Raw genomic sequence first — 5,175 nt, 5'->3', positions numbered from 1 at the left:
AGAGAGAGAGAGAGAGGATAATGTGCGAATGTGACGTCGAAGAGATTGTCCTGGAAATGGCAAGTCGATTGATCCACGCAAAGAAGTTCGGGATAAGAAATACTTTCACGGAGACCTGAGATTTCGCCGCGCAGATTTACGATGTCGAATCCGGCGACGTTAGATTACGACAGATTAATAGATTGGCGTCTCTAATCTTATCGGCCATTTCCGCGCCGGCTGAGCCGCCGTTCGTGCGTGAGACGAAGCATTAGCGATTAACCCTTTGATCGTCGGAAGAGCAAATTTGATATCAAGTTAAATCTATCTGCAATCATGATATGAAAATGTGAGAACTTAATTATGCATCAGGCAAAATGATCATAAAATCACCATACTTTTTTTGAACAAAAATCTTTTGATCTACTTGGAATTGGATTTGTTCACAAAGAATTATGTTCATCTAATTATTCAAATTTCGACATTACGTATTTTATTGAACAAATATTGTGTTAATAAAAACTTTTGCTATAACGTTAGAAATCTAAATTACTAAAATTCCGTTTACATGGATGATGAAAACGATTTTGACCATTTTTTGATAATTTTGATTTTAAATCAATTGAATGATATTGATAATATGCATTAATAAGCAGAAATTTGATAATTCATCAAATTTCTGCATTTAAACTTTTTATATTTTATAACATAAAAAGTAAGGTATTTGAAATTTAGAAAAGTGCATTTTTAAGAGGGTAAACAATATATTTATAACTTCTGATCAGAATTTTAAGAATGTTATTAATGTTTTTGATTTTTGAACTTTTTAAAAAAAAAATCAAAAATCGTGAAAAAGCTATTTTTAACCCATTAGAATAGATCAAAGAAAATCAAATCATAGGCGAATCGAATCAATATAAATTTTGGGACAGAACGCAGAAATCGTGAGTGAATTATTTCTCTCGCATAAAATCACGATTTAAAAGAATTTTAAACGAATTTTGTAACTTTGTAATGTTGAAACTTATGTAAACCATAATAATTTTTATAGTGTATAGAGTTTGCTAAATCAATCTAATAAATTGGTGATTCGTTTAGTCTCAATTTTTAGATGAATTGGATAATTCCCTCTTTTTATTTTTTCGTTGTGCAATAAGAAATATTTATGTTATTATTTTATACATAAAACTTAGCCAAAATTGTAAAAATTAGAATTTATATTAAAACTTAGTATTCTAATTCGTTTTTGATAACTTTTTTATGAATAAAAATTGATCCGATTCGTCTCCTAAATCTCAATTATCTCTGAAATTTAACTTGTAACATTTAACTTGTTGGTGAAATTTGACTTGTAACATTATTTCAGCATCAAAAAATCTGTATAATACCTTGATAATTTTTAGCTGTAAACTGATATAAATATTAGTATAAGAACGTTAATTTTTTTTAAGAAAGCATCTCATCGAAGAAAAGCAAAGAGTAACGAAGAGTAACATTACCATATCTTATTTCAGAATTGGAAACATGAAAGTGAAGATCGAATCACGTTCGCGTGATCGTCCCATGGGTTTTTCCCGAGAGTTGATACTTTCATTGAAGGGACCAAATCACTTTTTATCATGATTTGGAACTTTTTTCAGAGCTGAAAGGCTAGCAATCAATTTTGAACGTAAAAGAAAACTCCAGCATCCAATCACGCACGTTTTTTCGAACGATCAAAATCGAATCCGCATAGATAATCCTAGTTAAAGTCTAATTGTTAAAAGCATTCCATTTTCATTCGTATTTGATTAATAACTCTACACAAAAGCGCAGTCCTATATAAAATCTAAATAAACAATTAATCTCCCTTGTACAAATGATCCTGCAGACGTTCCATCTTTGTCACAATTAATATTCGCAATATGCCCGACGATGAAAAATTACTGCTAACTTTTTTGCATTTGCGCCGGTTTACCACGAGACGTGCAGAATTAATGCACGTAATAACCTCGCCTGGAATGAAGACACTAAGACATTGATTAAGTTTCTCGTCGCTTAATTAGCCACAGCTTGCTAATTACCGACCGTCCACTTGCGTTCCCACGATAAAGTTCGGATATAGTTTGTCGCAAAATTGTGGGCGAACGTACACGAAGTTTTCTACGCGACCGGCAAAGAGGAAAATCTTCTGAGGTCCAATCGAGAGCCAATCGAGTGATCGACAAAGTTGGAGCCGAGCACGTAAAAGAAGTGTGAGTTGAAAGACTAACTCCATCCACACTCTTTTCACGGTGGCCATTGCAATTCGAAAGCGATCTGCTTTCGGGAAGAAGGGAAAAGTAGCGCGGCAATTTACTACTCAGAACCGAGTAAATGGCAGCTCGCAAATTCTATTGAGAGTTCCGATCGTAATATTTCTTCATTCGACTCTTCGCACGTAATGCGTCTCGAGAGAGAAGACCTGGTTATTAGGATATATGATCATTACGGATTGCGAACTAAATTAATCCAGATTAATGGCTGTGATGTTATAAACTAGATAATTGCATGTAAACTGATTCGATCAATTCCCAATTAACATTTGCGCCCTTTAGATGATTCGACGATTATTAAGTCACAAGAGATACAAGGAAGATCTGCTGCTACTTAAAGAACAGTAATTTATAATTTAAATATGGCTCTTTCTCAGGAATAAAATTCATCTTACATTCTACAATCTCGTTAGAATTTTTCCGTCGATTAAGGACACGTGGCGATCTCGCGAAATAGTTCGGAACGCGAAACGGCTGAAAGTTATCCTTATGCAAATGCCGGCTATTATCCTTGCGGGACGGGCGCAAAATTAAAAGTTCCGCGAACTAATATATGCGGAACACGCGCAATGTAAGATTCAGATTCAAGTTCCGCGGGGGCAGCTCGCGGCCAGATCTTTTGTGCTTAATCTCGCATAATGAGAGGAGCGTCCCTGAGACAAATAAAAAACCGATGCCGAAGTTTCTCCTGTTATTCTTGGTATAAGTCTAACTTCTCGTCGCACTTAGTGACTCAACTTGTGCGCGATTGCTCGATGATTAACTAATGAAGATTAATATAAGGACTCATTTCTGTTCCATTTATTCTCCTTCGATTAATTCACGATCGATTTCTGCTCGACGGAAGTTTAGAAAGTTTGAACAAGGATATTCAATGTTATACATCTTTACAACTAACTCTTATAGAAGCAATGGGATGTATTAATAAGTTTAATTTCTCAATCTTTTTAATATCTTTGATATTTAAATTATTAATAATGCACATATTGATATGATTGTACTTCTGAAAACTTAAATCATTTCCTAGAGATGTTTTAATCAATTAAGTAATATGTTAAGAATTTTAAGCACGACCGTATACGTGAATACATCAAATACGATAAAGAAAATCAAGATCGGTCAAATTTTGGATATAACAAATAATATATTATATATTCTTTTATTAAATCAATTTAAAATTGAACATCCAAAATTTGACCAATCTTGGCTTTCTTTATCGTATTTAAGTAATAATATGTTTTTAATTATAGACAAATTAAAGTAAAAATCGCAAATTTTCTCGAATTAATTGGACTGCATAAACTAAAACTTTGAAAACTAAATTTAAACTTGTTTTTCATTTTTAAAAATCTAGAATATATATATTTGAAAATATTAAAGGTGTTTTTTCCCAGCAAAAAGCGATTTGTTGTGTTATATATGTATAAATAATAAAATATTTTATAAAAATTAATTTTATAATAATTTATAATTATACTACCAAGAAAGCTTTTAAACTGATAAAAATGTAAATTTCGAGAAGATAATCACTGATATAAAAAATATTAATAAAAATCCGTTCGGTGAAAAAAAAAGTATGTCCATGTAAAGAATTAAAAAGTCAGACGACAAATTTCAATTAAAGTTAATTAATTTCCCGGGATAACTTTTTAAAGCGTTATCAAAAAGTGTTTTCAAATTAGGAAAACTATTCAAAAGATTAAATCTATCCAAAAGATCAAATGCAATTGAAAAAGGTAATTTACGTTGCGCAAGTGATTACTTCTACTTGAGCTTGTATCAGCATGAATTAATTAAAGTTTACTTCGTGAATCTAAAGATAGATTGAGTGTCTGATTAAAGTAATTTGTGAAGGCATGCTGGATCATGGATCTGAATGCAACCAGTAACTGTATGTAATCGCGTAAGTGTTCATTAAAATTAACAAAAAATCTCGCGCCTCGGTCCACTTTCAAGATATACCTTTTTCCAGTCGTTAAACAAAAAAGTCTGCAAAATTATTCAATGTTATACATTCCGACACGTAGGCACGTCCGCACCAGTCATAATGTTCACTGCAGATATGTATTTTGCACGTGCCCGCTTGAAGGTGTTTATTGTCAACGTTGCGTTTAAAAACTAATAATTTTTATTCGAAAAAGATTACCACTCTCGTATAAAAAGAATGTATAATATTCTATTCTAATTTAGACAAACATTAAAAAGTAACATTTAATTTAATGTCAGTCAAAAAAATAAAAATAAATAAAACGAATTAATTATTTTCGAAATATTATTAATTTTTTAAATGTTAAAAATTTTTAATAAGAAATAACGATGAAATTACAGTTTGTAATTATTAATATCTGTTTATGATTTATTATGATTTGATATGGAATTATAAATAATTAATTTATAAACAATATAATTACAAAAAATATCACTTCACCACTAAATATTGAAAAAAATGAGTAATTATATATACGTTATTATAATGAAACAATTTGCATGTATTAATAACAGTATTATATATCCAAAACGTTTTTTTTTTCTAAAAAAAAGATGAATTTTGAAATAAAAAATTCTAGAATCTAAAAAAAATTTTCGTGATAGTCAATTCTTAAAAAAACAACCGAGATAAAACGTGTCGGATAAAAAAAAGTAAACAACAAACTAGTGCATCTCACATAACTAGGTTAAAACTACGTCTGGCATTGTGAACAGTTTTATAATAAAGCAATGACATGGAAGAGAAAGAAGATCGAAAATATGAAAACCGCACGTTGCAAAGAGAAACGCGGAAACATCGTTTTTGAACAAAATTATGATCACGAAAACTCGATTTTTGCATCTGTGAGAAAGAGCTGTCTACACGTTTAAATGTGTTATAATTAAAAACATTATAACGAGCGGAAAAACGAAT

The sequence above is a fragment of the Atta cephalotes genome, assembly GCF_000143395.1.
Source record: "Atta cephalotes unplaced genomic scaffold scaffold00035, whole genome shotgun sequence".
Classification (NCBI taxonomy): Eukaryota; Metazoa; Arthropoda; class Insecta; order Hymenoptera; family Formicidae; genus Atta; species Atta cephalotes.
The sequence above is the reverse complement of the archived record's forward strand: the minus strand, read 5'-3'. Positions refer to the sequence as shown.